This window comes from Haematobia irritans, chromosome 4 (assembly GCF_050003625.1).
Source record: "Haematobia irritans isolate KBUSLIRL chromosome 4, ASM5000362v1, whole genome shotgun sequence".
In the NCBI taxonomy this organism is placed as follows: domain Eukaryota; kingdom Metazoa; phylum Arthropoda; class Insecta; order Diptera; family Muscidae; genus Haematobia; species Haematobia irritans.
This window is the reverse complement of record NC_134400.1, coordinates 127,506,609-127,529,195: the sequence shown is the minus strand read 5'-3', so window position 1 is coordinate 127,529,195 and position 22,587 is coordinate 127,506,609.

Here is a 22,587-nt window from a genome sequence, read left to right as displayed (position 1 = left end):
CTCTAGGACGCTTAGTTTAGGAGATATGGGCAAAAGAAGTTTTTCATATAAAAATTTCAATTTTTTTAGGTTTTGGGTGGATTTTTCAATTTTTTGGGGGTGGTCACGAATTAAAGTCCTTTTCGTCTAGGACGCATATTTAAGGAGATATGGGCAAAAGAAGTTTTTCATATAAAAATTTCAATTTTTTTAGGTTTTGGGTGGATTTTTCAAGTTTTTAGGGGTGGTCACGAATTAAAGTCCTTTTCGCTCTAGGACGCATATTTAAGGAGATATGGGCAAAAGAAGCTTTTCATATAAAAATTGCAATTTTTTTAGGTTTTGAGTGGATTTTTAAATTTTTTGGCGGTGGTCACGAATTAAAGTCCTTTTCGCTCTAGGACGCTTAGTTTAGGAGATATGGGCAAAAGAAGTTTTTCATATAAAAATTTCAATTTTTTAGGTTTTGGGTGGATTTTTCAATTTTTTGGGGGTGGTCACGAATTAAAGTCCTTTTCGCTCTAGGACGCATATTTAAGGAGATATGGGCAAAAGAAGTTTTTCATATAAAAATTTCAATTTTTTTAGGTTTTGGGTGGATTTTTCAATTTTTTGGGGTGGTCACGAATTAAAGTCCTTTTCGCTCTAGGACGCATATTTAAGGAGATATGGCCAAAAGAAGTTTTTCATATAAAAATTTAAATTTTTTTAGGTTTTGGGTGGATTTTTCAATTTTTTGAGGGTGGTCACGAATTAAAGTCCTTTTCGCTCTAGGACGCTTAGTTTAGGAGATATGGGCAAAAGAAGTTTTTCATATAAAAATTTAAATTTTTTTAGGTTTTGGGTGGATTTTTCAATTTTTTGGGGGTGGTCACGAATTAAAGTCCTTTTCGCTCTAGGACGCATATTTAAGGAGATATGGGCAAAAGAAGTTTTTCATATAAAAATTTCAATTTTTTTAGGTTTTGGGTGGATTTTTCAATTTTTTGGGGTGGTCACGAATTAAAGTCCTTTTCGCTCTAGGACGCATATTTAAGGAGATATGGCCAAAAGAAGTTTTTCATATAAAAATTTAAATTTTTTTAGGTTTTGGGTGGATTTTTCAATTTTTTGAGGGTGGTCACGAATTAAAGTCCTTTTCGCTCTAGGACGCTTAGTTTAGGAGATATGGGCAAAAGAAGTTTTTCATATAAAAATTTAAATTTTTTTAGGTTTTGGGTGGATTTTTCAATTTTTTGGGGGTGGTCACGAATTAAAGTCCTTTTCGCTCTAGGACGCATATTTAAGGAGATATGGGCAAAAGAAGTTTTTCATATAAAAATTTCAATTTTTTTAGGTTTTGGGTGGATTTTTCAATTTTTTGGGGTGGTCACGAATTAAAGTCCTTTTCGCTCTAGGACGCATATTTAAGGAGATATGGCCAAAAGAAGTTTTTCATATAAAAATTTAAATTTTTTTAGGTTTTGGGTGGATTTTTCAATTTTTTGAGGGTGGTCACGAATTAAAGTCCTTTTCGCTCTAGGACGCTTAGTTTAGGAGATATGGGCAAAAGAAGTTTTTCATATAAACATTTAAATTTTTTTAGGTTTTGGGTGGATTTTTCAATTTTTTGGGGGTGGTCACGAATTAAAGTCCTTTTCGCTCCAGGACGCATATTTAAGGAGATATGGGCAAAAGAAGTTTTTCATATAAAAATTTCAATTTTTTTAGGTTTTGGGTGGATTTTTCAAGTTTTTAGGGGTGGTCACGAATTAAAGTCCTTTTCGCTCTAGGACGCTTAGTTTAGGAGATATGGGCAAAAGAAGTGTTTCATATAAAAATTTAAATTTTTTTAGGTTTTGGGTGGATTTTTCAATTTTTTGAGGGTGGTCACGAATTAAAGTCCTTTTCGCTCTAGGACGCTTAGTTTAGGAGATATGGACAAAAGAAGTTTTTCATATAAAAATTTCAATTTTTTTAGGTTTTGGGTGGATTTTTCAATTTTTTGGGGTGGTCACGAATTAAAGTCCTTTTCGCTCTAGGACGCATATTTAAGGAGATATGGGCAAAAGAAGTTTTTCATATAAAAATTTAAATTTTTTTAGGTTTTGGGTGGATTTTTCAATTTTTTGAGGGTGGTCACGAATTAAAGTCCTTTTCGCTCTAGGACGCTTAGTTTAGGAGATATGGGCAAAAGAAGTTTTTCATATAAAAATTTAAATTTTTTTAGGTTTTGGGTGGATTTTTAAATTTTTTGGGGGTGGTCACGAATTAAAGTCCTTTTAGCTCTAGGACGCATATTTAAGGAGATATGGGTAAAAGAAGTTTTTCATATAAAAATTGCAATTTTGTTAGGTTTTGGGTGGATTTTTACTTTTTTTGGCGGTGGTCAAAAGAAGTTTTTCATATAAAAATTGCAATTTTTTTAGGTTTTGGGTGGATTTTTCAATTTTTTGAGGGTGGTCACGAATTAAAGTCCTTTTCGCTCTAGGACGCTTAGTTTAGGAGATATGGGCAAAAGAAGTTTTTCATATAAAAATTTAAATTTTTTTAGGTTTTGGGTGGATTTTTCAATTTTTTGAGGGTGGTCACGAATTAAAGTCCTTTTCGCTCTAGGACGCTTAGTTTAGGAGATATGGGCAAAAGAAGTTTTTCATATAAAAATTTCAATTTTTTTAGGTTTTGGGTGGATTTTTCAATTCTTTGGGGGTGGTCACGAATTAAAGTCCTTTTCGTCTAGGACGCATATTTAAGGAGATATGGGCAAAAGAAGTTTTTCATATAAAAATTTAAATTTTTTTTAGATTTTGGATGGATTTTTCAATATTTTGGGGGTGGTCACGAATTAAAGTTCTTTTCGCTCTAGGACGCTTAGTTTAGGAGATATGGGCAAAAGAAGTTTTTCATATAGGAATTTATTGTTTTTTTAGGTTTTGGGTGGATTTTTCAATTTTTTGGGGGTGGTCACGAATTAAAGTCCTTTTCGCTCTAGGACGCATATTTAAGGAGATATGGGCAAAAGAAGTTTTTCATATAAAAATTTCAATTTTTTTAGGTTTTGGGTGGATTTTTCAATTTTTTGGGGTGGTCACGAATTAAAGTCCTTTTCGCTCTAGGACGCATATTTAAGGAGATATGGCCAAAAGAAGTTTTTCATATAAAAATTTAAATTTTTTTAGGTTTTGGGTGGATTTTTCAATTTTTTGAGGGTGGTCACGAATTAAAGTCCTTTTCGCTCTAGGACGCTTAGTTTAGGAGATATGGGCAAAAGAAGTTTTTCATATAAAAATTTAAATTTTTTTAGGTTTTGGGTGGATTTTTAAATTTTTTGGGGGTGGTCACGAATTAAAGTCCTTTTAGCTCTAGGACGCATATTTAAGGAGATATGAGCAAAAGAAGTTTTTCATATAAAAATTGCAATTTTGTTAGGTTTTGGGTGGATTTTTACTTTTTTTGGCGGTGGTCAAAAGAAGTTTTTCATATAAAAATTGCAATTTTTTTAGGTTTTGGGTGGATTTTTCAATTTTTTGAGGGTGGTCACGAATTAAAGTCCTTTTCGCTCTAGGACGCTTAGTTTAGGAGATATGGGCAAAAGAAGTTCTTCATATAAAAATTTAAATTTTTTTAGGTTTTGGGTGGATTTTTCAATTTTTTGAGGGTGGTCACGAATTAAAGTCCTTTTCGCTCTAGGACGCTTAGTTTAGGAGATATGGGCAAAAGAAGTTTTTCATATAAAAATTTCAATTTTTTTAGGTTTTGGTGGATTTTTCAATTTTTTGGGGGTGGTCACGAATTAAAGTCCTCTTCGCTCTAGGACTCTTAGTTTAGGAGATATGGGCAAAAGAAGGTTTTCATATAAAAATTTAAATTTTTTTAGATTTTGGGTGGATTTTTCAAGTTTTTAGGGGTGGTCACGAATTAAAGTCCTTTTCGCTCTAGGACGCATATTTAAGGAGATATGGGCAAAAGAAGTTTTTCATATAAAAATTTCAATTTTTTTAGGCTTTGGGTGGATTTTTCAATTTTTTAGGGGTGGTCACGAATTAAAGTCCTTTTCGCTCTAGGACGCATATTTAAGGAGATATGGGCAAAAGTAGTTTTTCATATAAAAATTTCAATTTTTTTAGGTTTTGGGTGGATTTTTCAATTTTATGGGGGTGGTCACGAATTAAAGTCCTTTTCGCTCTAGGACGCTTAGTTTAGGAGATATGGGCAAAAGAAGTTTTTCATATAAAAATTTTAATTTTTTTAGGTTTTGGGTGGATTTTTCAATTTTTTGGGAGTGGTCACGAATTAAAGTCCTTTTCGCTCTAGGACGCATATTTAAGGAGATATGGGCAAACGAAGTTTTTCATATAAAAATTTCATTTTTTTTAGGTTTTGGGTGGATTTTTCAATTTTTTGGGGGTGGTCACGAATTAAAGTCCTTTTCGCTCTAGGACGCTTAGTTTAGGAGATATGGGCAAAAGAAGTTTTTCATATAAAAATTTCAATTTTTTTAGGTTTTGGGTGGATTTTTCAATTTTTTGGGGGTGGTCACGAATTAAAGTCCTTTTCGTCTAGGACGCATATTTAAGGAGATATGGGCAAAAGAAGTTTTTCGTATAAAAATTTCAATTTTTTTAGATTTTGGATGGATTTTTCAATATTTTGGGGGTGGTCACGAATTAAAGTTCTTTTCGCTCTAGGACGCTTAGTTTAGGAGATATGGGCAAAAGAAGTTTTTCATATAGGAATTTATTGTTTTTTTAGGTTTTGGGTGGATTTTTCAATTTTTTGGGGGTGGTCACGAATTAAAGTCCTTTTCGCTCTAGGACGCATATTTAAGGAGATATGGGCAAAAGAAGTTTTTCATATAAAAATTTCAATTTTTTTAGGTTTTGGGTGGATTTTTCAATTTTTTGGGGTGGTCACGAATTAAAGTCCTTTTCGCTCTAGGACGCATATTTAAGGAGATATGGCCAAAAGAAGTTTTTCATATAAAAATTTAAATTTTTTTAGGTTTTGGGTGGATTTTTCAATTTTTTGAGGGTGGTCACGAATTAAAGTCCTTTTCGCTCTAGGACGCTTAGTTTAGGAGATATGGGCAAAAGAAGTTTTTCATATAAAAATTTAAATTTTTTTAGGTTTTGGGTGGATTTTTAAATTTTTTGGGGGTGGTCACGAATTAAAGTCCTTTTAGCTCTAGGACGCATATTTAAGGAGATATGAGCAAAAGAAGTTTTTCATATAAAAATTGCAATTTTGTTAGGTTTTGGGTGGATTTTTACTTTTTTTGGCGGTGGTCAAAAGAAGTTTTTCATATAAAAATTGCAATTTTTTTAGGTTTTGGGTGGATTTTTCAATTTTTTGAGGGTGGTCACGAATTAAAGTCCTTTTCGCTCTAGGACGCTTAGTTTAGGAGATATGGGCAAAAGAAGTTTTTCATATAAAAATTTCAATTTTTTTAGGTTTTGGGTGGATTTTTCAATTTTTTGGGGGTGGTCACGAATTAAAGTCCTCTTCGCTCTAGGACTCTTAGTTTAGGAGATATGGGCAAAAGAAGGTTTTCATATAAAAATTTAAATTTTTTTAGATTTTGGGTGGATTTTTCAAGTTTTTAGGGGTGGTCACGAATTAAAGTCCTTTTCGCTCTAGGACGCATATTTAAGGAGATATGGGCAAAAGAAGTTTTTCATATAAAAATTTCAATTTTTTTAGGCTTTGGGTGGATTTTTCAATTTTTTAGGGGTGGTCACGAATTAAAGTCCTTTTCGCTCTAGGACGCATATTTAAGGAGATATGGGCAAAAGAAGTTTTTCATATAAAAATTTCAATTTTTTTAGGTTTTGGGTGGATTTTTCAATTTTATGGGGGTGGTCACGAATTAAAGTCCTTTTCGCTCTAGGACGCTTAGTTTAGGAGATATGGGCAAAAGAAGTTTTTCATATAAAAATTTTAATTTTTTTAGGTTTTGGGTGGATTTTTCAATTTTTTGGGAGTGGTCACGAATTAAAGTCCTTTTCGCTCTAGGACGCATATTTAAGGAGATATGGGCAAACGAAGTTTTTCATATAAAAATTTCAATTTTTTTAGGTTTTGGGTGGATTTTTCAATTTTTTGGGGGTGGTCACGAATTAAAGTCCTTTTCGCTCTAGGACGCTTAGTTTAGGAGATATGGGCAAAAGAAGTTTTTCATATAAAAATTTAAATTTTTTTTAGATTTTGGATGGATTTTTCAATATTTTGGGGGTGGTCACGAATTAAAGTTCTTTTCGCTCTAGGACGCTTAGTTTAGGAGATATGGGCAAAAGAAGTTTTTCATATAGGAATTTATTGTTTTTTTAGGTTTTGGGTGGATTTTTCAATTTTTTGGGGGTGGTCACGAATTAAAGTCCTTTCGCTCTAGGACGCATATTTAAGGAGATATGGGCAAAAGAAGTTTTTCATATAAAAATTTCATTTTTTTAGGTTTTGGGTGGATTTTTCAAGTTTTTAGGGGCGGTCACGAATTAAAGTCCTTTTCGCTCTAGGACGCATATTTAAGGAGATATGGGCAAAAGAAGTTTTTCATATAAAAATTAAAATTTTTTTAGGTTTTGGGTGGATTTTTCAATTTTTTGGGGGTGGTCACGAATTAAAGTCCTTTTCGCTCTAGGACGCTTACTTTAGGAGATATGGGCAAAAGAAGTTTTTCATATAAAAATTTTAAGTTTTTTAGGTTTTGGGTGGATTTTTCAATTTTTTGGGAGTGGTCACGAATTAAAGTCCTTTTCGCTCTAGGACGCTTAGTTTAAGAGATATGGGCAAAAGAAGTTTTTCATATAAAAATTTTAATTTTTTTAGGTTTTGGGTGGATTTTTCAATTTTTTGGGAGTGGTCACGAATTAAAGTCTTTTTCGCTCTAGGACGCTTAGTTTAGGAGATATGGGCAAAAGAAGTTTTTCGTATAAAAATTTCAATTTTTTTAGATTTTGGGTGGATTTTTCAATTTTTTGGGAGTGGTCACGAATTAAAGTCCTTTTCGCTCTAGGTCGCTTAGTTTAGGAGATATGGGCAAAAGAAGATTTTCATATAAAAATTTTAATTTTTTTAGGTTTTTTTCAATTTTTTGGGGGTGGTCACGAATTAAAGTCCTTTTCGCTCTAGGACGCATATTTAAGGAGATATGGGCAAAAGAAGTTTTTCATATAAAAAATTCAATTTTTTTAGGTTTTGGGTGGATTTTTCAATTTTTTGGGGGTGGTCACGAATTAAAGTCCTTTTCGCTCTAGGACGCTTAGTTTAGGAGATATGGGCAAAAGAAGTTTTTCATATAAAAATTTAATTTTTTTTAGGTTTTGGGTGGATTTTTAAATTTTTTGGGGGTGGTCACGAATTAAAGTCCTTTTCGCTCTAGGACGCATATTTAAGGAGATATGGGCAAAAGAAGTTTTTCATATAAAAATTTAAATTTTTTTAGGTTTTGGGTGGATTTTTCAATTTTTTGAGGGTGGTCACGAATTAAAGTCCTTTTCGCTCTAGGACGCTTAGTTTAGGAGATATGGGCAAAAGAAGTTTTTCATATAAAAATTTAATTTTTTTTAGGTTTTGGGTGGATTTTTCAATTTTTTGGGGGTGGTCACGAATTAAAGTCCTTTTCGCTCTAGGACGCATATTTAAGGAGATATGGGCAAAAGAAGTTTTTCATATAAAAATTGCAATTTTTTTAGGTTTTGGGTGAATTTTTAAATTTTTTGGCGGTGGTCACGAATTAAAGTCCTTTTCGCTCTAGGACGCCTAGTTTAGGAGATATGGGCAAAAGAAGTTTTTCATATAAAAATTTCAATTTTTTTAGGTTTTGGGTGGATTTCTCAATTTTTTGGGGGTGGTCACGAATTAAAGTCCTTTTCGCTCTAGGACGCATATTTAAGGAGATATGGCAAAAGAAGTTTTTCATATAAAAATTTAAATTTTTTTAGGTTTTGGGTGGATTTTTCAATTTTTTGAGGGTGGTCACGAATTAAAGTCCTTTTCGCTCTAGGACGCTTAGTTTAGGAGATATGTGCAAAAGAAGTTTTTCATATAAAAATTTATTATTTAAGGAGATATGGGCAAAAGAAGTTTTTCATATAAAAATTGCAATTTTTTTAGGTTTTGGGTGGATTTTTAAATTTTTTGGCGGTGGTCAAAAGAAGTTTTTCATATAAAAATTGCAATTTTTTTAGGTTTTGGGTGGATTTTTCAATTTTTTGGGGGCGGTCACGAATTAAAGTCCTTTTCGCTCTAGGACGCTTACTTTAGGAGATATGGGCAAAAGAAGTTTTTCATATAAAAATTTTAATTTTTTTAGGTTTTGGGTGGATTTTTCAATTTTTTGGGGGCGGTCACGAATTAAAGTCCTTTTCGCTCTAGGACGCATATTTAAGGAGATATGGGCAAAAGAAGTTTTTCATATAAAAATTTCAATTTTTTTAGGTTTTGGGTGGATTTTTCAAGTTTTTAGGGGCGGTCACGAATTAAAGTCCTTTTCGCTCTAGGACGCATATTTAAGGAGATATGGGCAAAAGAAGTTTTTCATATAAAAATTTCAATTTTTTTAGGATTTGGGTGGATTTTTCAATTTTTTGGGGGTGGTCACGAATTAAAGTCCTTTTCGCTCTTGGACGCTTACTTTAGGAGATATGGGCAAAAGAAGTTTTTCATATAAAAATTTTAATTTTTTTAGGTTTTGGGTGGATTTTTCAATTTTTTGGGAGTGGTCACGAATTAAAGTCCTTTTCGCTCTAGGACGCTTAGTTTAAGAGATATGGGCAAAAGAAGTTTTTCATATAAAAATTTTAATTTTTTTAGGTTTTGGGTGGATTTTTCAATTTTTTGGGAGTGGTCACGAATTAAAGTCCTTTTCGCTCTAGGACGCATATTTAAGGAGATATGGGCAAACGAAGTTTTTCATATAAAAATTTCAATTTTTTTAGGTTTTGGGTGGATTTTTCAATTTTTTGGGGGTGGTCACGAATTAAAGTCCTTTTCGCTCTAGGACGCTTAGTTTAGGAGATATGGGCAAAAGAAGTTTTTCATATAAAAATTTAAATTTTTTTAGATTTTGGGTGGATTTTTCAATATTTTGGGGGTGGTCACGAATTAAAGTCCTTTTCGCTCTAGGACGCTTAGTTTAAGAGATATGGGCAAAAGAAGTTTTTCATATAAAAATTTCAATTTTTTTAGGTTTTGGTTGGATTTTTCAAGTTTTTAGTTGTGGTCACGAATTAAAGTCCTTTTCGCTCTAGGACGCTTAGTTTAGGAGATATGGGCAAAAGAAGTTTTTCATATAAAAATTTAAATTTTTTTAGGTTTTTGGGTGGATTTTTCAATTTTTTGGGGGTGGTCACGAATTAAAGTCCTTTTCGCTCTAGGACGCATATTTAAGGAGATATGGGCAAAAGAAGTTTTTCATATAAAAATTTAAATTTTTTTAGATTTTGGGTGGATTTTTCAATATTTTGGGGGTGGTCACGAATTAAAGTCCTTTTCGCTCTAGGACGCTTAGTTTAGGAGATATGGGCAAAAGAAGTTTTTCATATAAAAATTTATTTTTTTTTTTTAGGTTTTGGGTGGATTTTTCAATTTTTTGGGGGTGGTCACGAATTAAAGTCCTTTCGCTCTAGGACGCATATTTAAGGAGATATGGGCAAAAGAAGTTTTTCGTATAAAAATTTCAATTTTTTTTAGGTTTTGGGTGGATTTTTCAATTTTTTGAGGGTTGTCACGAATTAAAGTCCTTTTCGCTCTAGGACGCTTAGTTTAGGAGATATGGGCAAAAGAAGTTTTTCATATAAAAATTTTAATTTTTTTTAGGTTTTTGGGTGGATTTTTCAATTTTTTGGGGGTGGTCATGAATTAAAGTCCTTTTCGCTCTAGGACGCATATTTAAGGAGATATGGGCAAAAGAAGTTTTTCATATAAAAAATTCAATTTTTTTAGGTTTTGGGTGGATTTTTCAATTTTTTGAGGGTGGTCACGAATTAAAGTCCTTTTCTCTCTAGGACGCTTAGTTTAGGAGATATGGGCAAAAGAAGTTTTTCATATAAAAATTTAAATTTTTTTAGGTTTTGGGTGGATTTTTCAATTTTTTGGGGGTGGTCACGAATTAAAGTCCTTTTCGCTCTAGGACGCATATTTAAGGAGATATGGGCAAAAGAAGTTTTTCATATAAAAATTTAAATTTTTTTAGGTTTTGGGTGGATTTTTCAATTTTTTGAGGGTGGTCACGAATTAAAGTCCTTTTCGCTCTTGGACGCTTAGTTTAGGAGATATGGGCAAAAGAAGTTTTTCATATAAAAATTTCAATTTTTTTACGTTTTGGGTGGATTTTTCAATTTTTTGGGGGTGGTCACGAATTAAAGTCCTTTTCGCTCTAGGACGCATATTTAAGGAGATATGGGCAAAAGAAGTTTTTCATATAAAAATTTAAATTTTTTTAGGTTTTGGGTGGATTTTTCAATTTTTTGAGGGTGGTCACGAATTAAAGTCCTTTTCGCTCTAGGACGCTTAGTTTAGGAGATATGGGCAAAAGAAGTTTTTCATATAAAAATTTTAATTTTTTTAGGTTTTGGGTGGATTTTCAATTTTTTGGGGGTGGTCACGAATTAAAGTCCTTTTCGCTCTAGGACGCATATTTAAGGAGATATGGGCAAAAGAAGTTTTTCATATAAAAATTTCAATTTTTTTAGGTTTTGGGTGGATTTTAAAATTTTTTGGCGGTGGTCAAAAGAAGTTTTTCATATAAAAATTGCAATTTTTTTAGGTTTTGGGTGGATTTTTCAGTTTTTTGAGGGTGGTCACGAATTAAAGTCCTTTTCGCTCTAGGACGCTTAGTTTAGGAGATATGGGCAAAAGAAGTTTTTCATATAAAAATTTCAATTTTTGCAGGTTTTGGGTGGATTTTTCAATTTTTTGGGGGTGGTCACGAATTAAAGTCCTTTTCGCTCTAGGACGCATATTTAAGGAGATATGGGCAAAAGAAGTTTTTCATATAAAAATTTAAATTTTTTTAGGTTTTGGGTGGATTTTTCAATTTTTTGAGGGTGGTCACGAATTAAAGTCCTTTTCGCTCTAGGACGCTTAGTTTAGGAGATATGGGCAAAAGAAGTTTTTCATATAAAAATTTAATTTTTTTTAGGTTTTGGGTGGATTTTTCAATTTTTTGGGGGTGGTCACGAATTAAAGTCCTTTTCGCTCTAGGACGCATATTTAAGGAGATATGGGCAAAAGAAGTTTTTCATATAAAAATTTCAATTTTTTTAGGTTTTGGGTGGATTTTTAAATTTTTTGGCGTTGGTCACGAATTAAAGTCCTTTTCGCTCTAGGACGCTTAGTTTAGGAGATATGGGCAAAAGAAGTTTTTCATATAAAAATTTAAATTTTTTTAGGTTTTGGGTGGATTTTTCAATTTTTTGGGGGTGGTCACGAATTAAAGTCCTTTTCGCTCCAGGACGCATATTTAAGGAGATATGGGCAAAAGAAGTTTTTCATATAAAAATTTCAATTTTTTTAGGTTTTGGTTGGATTTTTCAAGTTTTTAGTTGTGGTCACGAATTAAAGTCCTTTTCGCTCTAGGACGCTTAGTTTAGGAGATATGGGCAAAAGAAGTTTTTCATATAAAAATTTAAATTTTTTTAGGTTTTTGGGTGGATTTTTCAATTTTTTGGGGGTGGTCACGAATTAAAGTCCTTTTCGCTCTAGGACGCATATTTAAGGAGATATGGACAAAAGAAGTTTTTCATATAAAAATTTCAATTTTTTTTAGGTTTTGGGTGGATTTTTCAATTTTTTGAGGGTGGTCACGAATTAAAGTCCTTTTCGCTCTAGGACGCCTAGTTTAGGAGATATGGGCAAAAGAAGTTTTTCATATAAAAATTTCAATTTTTTTAGGTTTTGGGTGGATTTCTCAATTTTTTGGGGGTGGTCACGAATTAAAGTCCTTTTCGCTCTAGGACGCATATTTAAGGAGATATGGCAAAAGAAGTTTTTCATATAAAAATTTAAATTTTTTTAGGTTTTGGGTGGATTTTTCAATTTTTTGAGGGTGGTCACGAATTAAAGTCCTTTTCGCTCTAGGACGCTTAGTTTAGGAGATATGTGCAAAAGAAGTTTTTCATATAAAAATTTATTTTTTAAGGAGATATGGGCAAAAGAAGTTTTTCATATAAAAATTGCAATTTTTTTAGGTTTTGGGTGGATTTTTAAATTTTTTGGCGGTGGTCAAAAGAAGTTTTTCATATAAAAATTGCAATTTTTTTAGGTTTTGGGTGGATTTTTCAATTTTTTGAGGGTGGTCACGAATTAAAGTCCTTTTCGCTCTAGGACGCTTAGTTTAGGAGATATGGGCAAAAGAAGTTTTTCATATAAAAATTTAAATTTTTTTAGATTTTGGGTGGATTTTTCAATATTTTGGGGGTGGTCACGAATTAAAGTCCTTTTCGCTCTAGGACGCTTAGTTTAGGAGATATGGGCAAAAGAAGTTTTTCATATAAAAATTTATTTTTTTTTTTAGGTTTTGGGTGGATTTTTCAATTTTTTGGGGGTGGTCACGAATTAAAGTCCTTTCGCTCTAGGACGCATATTTAAGGAGATATGGGCAAAAGAAGTTTTTCGTATAAAAATTTCAATTTTTTTTAGGTTTTGGGTGGATTTTTCAATTTTTTGAGGGTGGTCACGAATTAAAGTCCTTTTCGCTCTAGGACGCTTAGTTTAGGAGATATGGGCAAAAGAAGTTTTTCATATAAAAATTTTAATTTTTTTTAGGTTTTTGGGTGGATTTTTCAATTTTTTGGGGGTGGTCACGAATTAAAGTCCTTTTCGCTCTAGGACGCATATTTAAGGAGATATGGGCAAAAGAAGTTTTTCATATAAAAAATTCAATTTTTTTAGGTTTTGGGTGGATTTTTCAATTTTTTGAGGGTGGTCACGAATTAAAGTCCTTTTCTCTCTAGGACGCTTAGTTTAGGAGATATGGGCAAAAGAAGTTTTTCATATAAAAATTTAAATTTTTTTAGGTTTTGGGTGGATTTTTCAATTTTTTGGGGGTGGTCACGAATTAAAGTCCTTTTCGCTCTAGGACGCATATTTAAGGAGATATGGGCAAAAGAAGTTTTTCATATAAAAATTTAAATTTTTTTAGGTTTTGGGTGGATTTTTCAATTTTTTGAGGGTGGTCACGAATTAAAGTCCTTTTCGCTCTAGGACGCTTAGTTTAGGAGATATGGGCAAAAGAAGTTTTTCATATAAAAATTTTAATTTTTTTAGGTTTTGGGTGGATTTTTCAACTTTTTGGGGGTGGTCACGAATTAAAGTCCTTTTCGCTCTAGGACGCATATTTAAGGAGATATGGGCAAAAGAAGTTTTTCATATAAAAATTTAAATTTTTTTAGGTTTTGGGTGGATTTTTAAATTTTTTGGCGTTGGTCACGAATTAAAGTCCTTTTCGCTCTAGGACGCTTAGTTTAGGAGATATGGGCAAAAGAAGTTTTTCATATAAAAATTTCAATTTTTTTAGGTTTTGGGTGGATTTTTCAATTTTTTGGGGGTGGTCACGAATTAAAGTCCTTTTCGCTCCAGGACGCATATTTAAGGAGATATGGGCAAAAGAAGTTTTTCATATAAAAATTTCAATTTTTTTAGGTTTTGGGTGGATTTTTCAAGTTTTTAGTTGTGGTCACGAATTAAAGTCCTTTTCGCTCTAGGACGCTTAGTTTAGGAGATATGGACAAAAGAAGTTTTTCATATAAAAATTTAAATTTTTTTAGGTTTTGGGTGGATTTTTCAATTTTTTGGGGGTGGTCACGAATTAAAGTCCTTTTCGCTCTAGGACGCATATTTAAGGAGATATGGGCAAAAGAAGTTTTTCATATAAAAATTTCAATTTTTTTAGGTTTTGGGTGGATTTTTCAATTTTTTGAGGGTGGTCACGAATTAAAGTCCTTTTCGCTCTGGGACGCTTAGTTTAGGAGATATGGGCAAAAGAAGTTTTTCATATAAAAATTTATTTTTTTTTTAGGTTTTGGGTGGATTTCTCAATTTTTTGGGGGTGGTCACGAATTAAAGTCCTTTTCGCTCTAGGACGCATATTTAAGGAGATATGGGCAAAAGAAGTTTTTCATATAAAAATTTCAATTTTTTAGGTTTTGGGTGGATTTTTCAAGTTTTTGAGGGTGGTCACGAATTAAAGTCCTTTTCGCTCTAGGACGCATATTTAAGGAGATATGGGCAAAAGAAGTTTTTCATATAAAAATTTCAATTTTTTTAGGTTTTGGGTGGATTTTGCAATTTTTTGGGGGTGGTCACGAATTAAAGTCCTTTTCGCTTTAGGACGCTTAGTTTAGGAGATATGGGCAAAAGAAGTTTTTCATATAAAAATTTAATTTTTTTTAGATTTTGGGTGGATTTCTCAATTTTTTGGGGGTGGTCACGAATTAAAGTCCTTTTCGCTCTAGGACGCATATTTAAGGAGATATGGGCAAAAGAAGTTTTTCATATAAAAATTTCAATTTTTTTAGGTTTTGGGTGGATTTCTCAATTTTTTGGGGGTGGTCACGAATTAAAGTCCTTTTCGCTCTAGGACGCATATTTAAGGAGATATGGGCAAAAGAAGTTTTTCGTATAAAAATTTCAATTTTTTTAGGTTTTGGGTGGATTTTTCAATTTTTTGGGAGTGGTCACGAATTAAAGACCTTTTCGCTCTAGGACGCATATTTAAGGAGATATGGGCAAAAGAAGTTTTTCATATAAAAATTTCAATTTTTTTAGGTTTTGGGTGGATTTTGCAATTTTTTGGGGGTGGTCACGAATTAAAGTCCTTTTCGCTTTAGGACGCTTAGTTTAGGAGATATGGGCAAAAGAAGTTTTTCATATAAAAATTTAATTTTTTTTAGATTTTGGGTGGATTTCTCAATTTTTTGGGGGTGGTCACGAATTAAAGTCCTTTTCGCTCTAGGACGCATATTTAAGGAGATATGGGCAAAAGAAGTTTTTCATATAAAAATTTCAATTTTTTTAGGTTTTGGGGGGATTTTTCAAGTTTTTAGGGGTGGTCACGAATTAAAGTCCTTTTCGCTCTAGGACGCATATTTAAGGAGATATGGGCAAAAGAAGTTTTTCGTATAAAAATTTCAATTTTTTTAGGTTTTGGGTGGATTTTTCAATTTTTTGGGAGTGGTCACGAATTAAAGACCTTTTCGCTCTAGGACGCTTAGTTTAGGAGATATGGGCAAAAGAAGTTTTTCATATAAAAATTTTAATTTTTTTAGGCTTTTGGGTGGATTTTTCAATTTTTTGGGGGTGGTCACGAGTTAAAGTCCTTTTCGCTCTAGGACGCATATTTAAGGAGATATGGGCAAAAGAAGTTTTTCATATAAAAATTTCAATTTTTTTAGGTTTTGGGTGGATTTTTCAATTTTTTGAGGGTGGTCACGAATTAAAGTCCTTTTCTCTCTAGGACGCTTAGTTTAGGAGATATGGGCAAAAGAAGTTTTTCATATAGGAATTTATTGTTTTTTTAGGTTTTGGGTGGATTTTTCAATTTTTTGGGGGTGGTCACGAATTAAAGTCCTTTTCGCTCTAGGACGCATATTTAAGGAGATATGGGCAAAAGAAGTTTTTCATATAAAAATTTCAATTTTTTTAGGTTTTGGGTGGATTTTTCAATTTTTTGGGGTGGTCACGAATTAAAGTCCTTTTCGCTCTAGGACGCATATTTAAGGAGATATGGGCAAAAGAAGTTTTTCATACAAAAATTGCAATTTTTTTAGGTTTTGGGTGGATTTTTAAATTTTTTGGCGGTGGTCACGAATTAAAGTCCTTTTCGCTCTAGGACGCTTAGTTTAGGAGATATGGGCAAAATAAGTTTTTCATATAAAAATTTTAATTTTTTTAGGTTTTGGGTGGATTTTTCAATTTTTTTGGGGGTGGTCACGAATTAAAGTCCTTTTCGCTCCAGGACGCATATTTAAGGAGATATGGGCAAAAGAAGTTTTTCATATAAAAATTTCAATTTTTTTAGGTTTTGGGTGGATTTTTCAAGTTTTTAGGGGTGGTCACGAATTAAAGTCCTTTTCGCTCTAGGACGCTTAGTTTAGGAGATATGGGCAAAAGAAGTGTTTCATATAAAAATTTAAATTTTTTTAGGTTTTGGGTGGATTTTTAAATTTTTTGAGGGTGGTCACGAATTAAAGTCCTTTTCGCTCTAGGACGCATATTTAAGGAGATATGGGCAAAAGAAGTTTTTCATATAAAAATTTCAATTTTTTTAGGTTTTGGGTGGATTTTTCAATTTTATGGGGGTGGTCACGAATTAAAGTCCTTTTCGCTCTAGGACGCTTAGTTTAGGAGATATGGGCAAAAGAAGTTTTTCATATAAAAATTTTAATTTTTTTAGGTTTTGGGTGGATTTTTCAATTTTTTGGGAGTGGTCACGAATTAAAGTCCTTTTCGCTCTAGGACGCATATTTAAGGAGATATGGGCAAACGAAGTTTTTCATATAAAAATTTCATTTTTTTTAGGTTTTGGGTGGATTTCTCAATTTTTTGGGGGTGGTCACGAATTAAAGTCCTTTTCGCTCTAGGACGCATATTTAAGGAGATATGGGCAAAAGAAGTTTTTCATATAAAAATTTCAATTTTTTTAGGTTTTGGGTGGATTTTTCACGTTTTTAGGGGTGGTCACGAATTAAAGTCCTTTTCGCTCTAAGACGCATATTTAAGGAGATATGGGCAAAAGAAGTTTTTCATATAAAAATTTCAATTTTTTTAGGTTTTGGGTGGATTTTTCAATTTTTTGGGGGTGGTCACGAATTAAAGTCCTTTTCGCTCTAGGACGCTTAGTTTAGGAGATATGGGCAAAAGAAGTTTTTCATATAAAAATTTCAATTTTTTTAGGTTTTGGGTGGATTTTTCAATTTTTTGGGGGTGGTCACGAATTAAAGTCCTTTTCGCTCTAGGACGCATATTTAAGGAGATATGGGCAAACGAAGTTTTTCATATAAAAATTGCAATTTTTTTAGGTTTTGGGTGGATTTTTCAAGTTTTTAGGGGTGGTCACGAATTAAAGTCCTTTTCGCTCTAAGACGCATATTTAAGGAGATATGGGCAAAAGAAGTTTTTCATATAAAAATTAAAATTTTTTTAGGTTTTGGGTGGATTTTTCAATTTTTTGGGGGTGGTCACGAATTAAAGTCCTTTTCGCTCTAGGACGCTTACTTTAGGAGATATGGGCAAAAGAAGTTTTTCATATAAAAATTTAAATTTTTTTAGATTTTGGGTGGATTTTTCAATATTTTGGGGGTGGTCACGAATTAAAGTCCTTTTCGCTCTAGGACGCTTAGTTTAGGAGATATGGGCAAAAGAAGTTTTTCATATAAAAATTTATTTTTTTTTTAGGTTTTGGGTGGATTTTTCAATTTTTTGGGGGTGGTCACGAATTAAAGTCCTTTTCGCTCTAGGACGCATATTTAAGGAGATATGGGCAAAAGAAGTTTTTCGTATACAAATTTCAATTTTTTTAGGTTTTGGGTGGATTTTCAATTTTTTGGGAGTGGTCACGAATTAAAGTCCTTTTCGCTCTAGGACGCTTAGTTTAGGAGATATGGGCAAAAGAAGTTTTTCATATAAAAATTTTAATTTTTTTAGGTTTTTGGGTGGATTTTTCAATTTTTTGGGGGTGGTCACGAATTAAAGTTCTTTTCGCTCGAGGACGCATATTTAGGAGATATGGGCAAAAGAAGTTTTTCATATAAAAATTTCAATTTTTTTAGGTTTTGGGTGGATTTTTCAATTTTTTGAGGGTGGTCACGAATTAAAGTCCTTTTCTCTCTAGGACGCTTAGTTTAGGAGATATGGGCAAAAGAAGTTTTTCATATAAAAATTTCAATTTTTTTAGGTTTTGGGTGGATTTTTCAATTTTTTGGGGGTGGTCACGAATTAAAGTCCTTTTCGCTCTAGGACGCATATTTAAGGAGATATGGGCAAAAGAAGTTTTTCATATAAAAATTTAAATTTTTTTAGGTTTTGGGTGGATTTTTCAATTTTTTGAGGGTGGTCACGAATTAAAGTCCTTTTCGCTCTAGGACGCTTAGTTTAGGAGATATGGGCAAAAGAAGTTTTTCATATAAAAATTTCAATTTTTTTAGGTTTTGGGTGGATTTTTCAATTTTTTGGGGGTGGTCACGAATTAAAGTCCTTTTCGCTCTAGGACGCTTAGTTTAGGAGATATGGGCAAAAGAAGTTTTTCATATAAAAATTTCAATTTTTTTAGGTTTTGGGTGAATTTGTCAATTTTTTGGGGGTGGTCACGAATTAAAGTCCTTTTCGCTCTAGGACGCATATTTAAGGAGATATGGGCAAAAGAAGTTTTTCATATAAAAATTTAAATTTTTTTTAGGTTTTGGGTGGATTTTTCAATTTTTTGGGAGTGGTCACGAATTAAAGTCCTTTTCGCTCTAGGACGCATATTTAAGGAGATATGGGCAAACGAAGTTTTTCATATAAAAATTTAAATTTTTTTAGGTTTTGGGTGGATTTTTCAATTTTTTGGGGGTGGTCACGAATTAAAGTCCTTTTCGCTCTAGGACGCTTAGTTTAGGAGATATGGACAAAAGAAGTTTTTCATATAAAAATTTAAATTTTTTAGATTTTGGGTGGATTTTTCAATATTTTGGGGGGTGGTCACGAATTAAAGTCCTTTTCGCTCTAGGACGCTTAGTTTAGGAGATATGGGCAAAAGAAGTTTTTCATATAAAAATTTCAATTTTTTTTAGGTTTTGGGTGGATTTTTCAATTTTTTGGGGGTGGTCACGAATTAAAGTCCTTTTCGCTCTAGGACGATTAGTTTAGGAGATATGGGCAAAAGAAGTTTTTCATATAAAAATTGCAATTTTTTTAGGTTTTGGGTGGATTTTTCAATTTTTTGGGGGTGGTCACGAATTAAAGTCCTTTTCGCTCTAGGACGCATATTTAAGGAGATATGGGCAAAAGAAGTTTTTCATATAAAAATTTCAATTTTTTTAGGTTTTGGGTGGATTTTTAAGATATGGGCAAAAGAAGTTTTTCATATAAAAAATTCAATTTTTTTAGGTTTTGGGTGGATTTTTAAATTTTTTGGCGGTGGTCACGAATTAAAGTTCTTTTCGCTCTAGGACGCATATTTAAGGAGATATGGGCAAAAGAAGTTTTTCATATAAAAATTGCAATTTTTTTAGGTTTTGGGTGGATTTTTAAATTTTTTGGCGGTGGTCACGAATTAAAGTCCTTTTCGCTCTAGGACGCATATTTAAGGAGATATGGGCAAAAGAAGTTTTTCATATAAAAATTTAAATTTTTTAGGTTTTGGGTGGATTTTTCAAGTTTTTAGGGGTGGTCACGAATTAAAGTCCTTTTCGCTCTAGGACGATTAGTTTAGGAGATATGGGCAAAAGAAGTTTTACATATAAAAATGTAAATTTTTTTAGATTTTGGGTGGATTTTTAAAATTTTTGGGGGTGGTCACGAATTAAAGTCCTTTTCGCTCTAGGACGCATATTTAAGGAGATATGGGCAAAATAAGTTTTTCATATAAAAATTTCAATTTTTTTAGGTTTTGGGTGGATTTTTCAATATTTTGGGGGTGGTCACGAATTAAAGTCCTTTTCGCTCTAGAACGCATATTTAAGGAGATATGGGCAAACGAAGTTTTTCATATAAAATTTTAAATTTTTTTAGGTTTTGGGTGGATTTTTCAATTTTTTGGGGGTGGTCACGAATTAAAGTCCTTTTCGCTCTAGGACGCTTAGTTTAGGAGATATGGGCAAAAGAAGTTTTTCATATAAAAATTTAAATTTTTTTAGATTTTGGGTGGATTTTTCAATATTTTGGGGGTGGTCACGAATTAAAGTCCTTTTCGCTCTAGGACGCATATTTAAGGAGATATGGGCAAAAGAAGTTTTTCATATAAAAATTTCAATTTTTTTAGGTTTTGGGGGGATTTTTCAAGTTTTTAGGGGTGGTCACGAAGTAAAGTCCTTTTCGCTCTAGGACGCATATTTAAGGAGATATGGGCAAAAGAAGTTTTTCGTATAAAAATTTCAATTTTTTTAGGTTTTGGGTGGATTTTTCAATTTTTTGGGAGTGGTCACGAATTAAAGACCTTTTCGCTCTAGGACGCTTAGTTTAGGAGATATGGGCAAAAGAAGTTTTTCATATAAAAATTTTAATTTTTTTAGGCTTTTGGGTGGATTTTTCAATTTTTTGGGGGTGGTCACGAGTTAAAGTCCTTTTCGCTCTAGGACGCATATTTAAGGAGATATGGGCAAAAGAAGTTTTTCATATAAAAATTTCAATTTTTTTAGGTTTTGGGTGGATTTTTCAATTTTTTGAGGGTGGTCACGAATTAAAGTCCTTTCTCTCAAGGCGCTTAGTTTAGGAGATATGGGCAAAAGAAGTTTTTCATATAAAAATTTCAATTTTTTTAGGTTTTGGGTGGATTTTTCAATTTTTTGGGGGTGGTCACGAATTAAAGTCCTTTTCGCTCTAGGACGCATATTTAAGGAGATATGGGCAAAAGAAGTTTTTCATATAAAAATTTAAATTTTTTTAGGTTTTGGGTGGATTTTTCAATTTTTTGAGGGTGGTCACGAATTAAAGTCCTTTTCGCTCTAGGACGCTTAGTTTAGGAGATATGGGCAAAAGAAGTTTTTCATATAAAAATTTAATTTTTTTTAGGTTTTGGGTGGATTTTTAATTTTTTTGGGGGGTGGTCACGAATTAAAGTCCTTTTCGCTCTAGGACGCATATTTAAGGAGATATGGGCAAAAGAAGTTTTTCATACAAAAATTGCAATTTTTTTAGGTTTTGGGTGGATTTTTAAATTTTTTGGCGGTGGTCACGAATTAAAGTCCTTTTCGCTCTGGACGCTTAGTTTAGGAGATATGGGCAAAATAAGTTTTTCATATAAAAATTTTAATTTTTTTAGGTTTTGGGTGGATTTTTCAATTTTTTTGGGGGTGGTCACGAATTAAAGTCCTTTTCGCTCTAGGACGCTTAGTTTAGGAGATATGGGCAAAAGAAGTTTTTCATATAAAAATTTCAATTTTTTTAGGTTTTGGGTGGATTTTTCATTTTTTGGGGGTGGTCACGAATTAAAGTCCTTTTCGCTCTAGGACGCATATTTAAGGAGATATGGGCAAACGAAGTTTTTCATATAAAAATTGCAATTTTTTTAGGTTTTGGGTGGATTTTTCAAGTTTATAGGGGTGGTCACGAATTAAAGTCCTTTTCGCTCTAAGACGCATATTTAAGGAGATATGGGCAAAAGAAGTTTTTCATATAAAAATTTCAATTTTTTTTAGGTTTTGGGTGGATTTTTCAATTTTTTGGGGGTGGTCACGAATTAAAGTCCTTTTCGCTCTAGGACGCTTAGTTTAGGAGATATGGGCAAAAGAAGTTTTTCATATAAAAATTTAAATTTTTTTAGATTTTGGGTGGATTTTTCAATATTTTGGGGGTGGTCACGAATTAAAGTCCTTTTCGCTCTAGGACGCTTAGTTTAGGAGATATGGGCAAAAGAAGTATTTCATATAAAAATTTATTTTTTTTTTAGGTTTTGGGTGGATTTTTCAATTTTTTGGGGGTGGTCACGAATTAAAGTCCTTTTCGCTCTAGGACGCATATTTAAGGAGATATGGGCAAAAGAAGTTTTTCGTATACAAATTTCAATTTTTTTAGGTTTTGGGTGGATTTTTCAATTTTTTGGGAGTGGTCACGAATTAAAGTCCTTTTCGCTCTAGGACGCTTAGTTTAGGAGATATGGGCAAAAGAAGTTTTTCATATAAAAATTTTAATTTTTTTAGGTTTTTGGGTGGATTTTTCAATTTTTTGGGGGTGGTCACGAATTAAAGTTCTTTTCGCTCGAGGACGCATATTTAGGAGATATGGGCAAAAGAAGTTTTTCATATAAAAATTTCAATTTTTTTAGGTTTTGGGTGGATTTTTCAATTTTTTGAGGGTGGTCACGAATTAAAGTCCTTTTCTCTCTAGGACGCTTAGTTTAGGAGATATGGGCAAAAGAAGTTTTTCATATAAAAATTTCAATTTTTTTAGGTTTTGGGTGGATTTTTCAATTTTTTGGGGGTGGTCACGAATTAAAGTCCTTTTCGCTCTAGGACGCATATTTAAGGAGATATGGGCAAAAGAAGTTTTTCATATAAAAATTTAAATTTTTTTTAGGTTTTGGGTGGATTTTTCAATTTTTTGGGAGTGGTCACGAATTAAAGTCCTTTTCGCTCTAGGACGCATATTTAAGGAGATATGGGCAAACGAAGTTTTTCATATAAAAATTTAAATTTTTTTAGGTTTTGGGTGGATTTTTCAATTTTTTGGGGGTGGTCACGAATTAAAGTCCTTTTCGCTCTAGGACGCTTAGTTTAGGAGATATGGACAAAAGAAGTTTTTCATATAAAAATTTAAATTTTTTAGATTTTGGGTGGATTTTTCAATATTTTGGGGGGTGGTCACGAATTAAAGTCCTTTTCGCTCTAGGACGCTTAGTTTAGGAGATATGGGCAAAATAAGTTTTTCATATAAAAATTTCAATTTTTTTTAGGTTTTGGGTGGATTTTTCAATTTTTTGGGGGTGGTCACGAA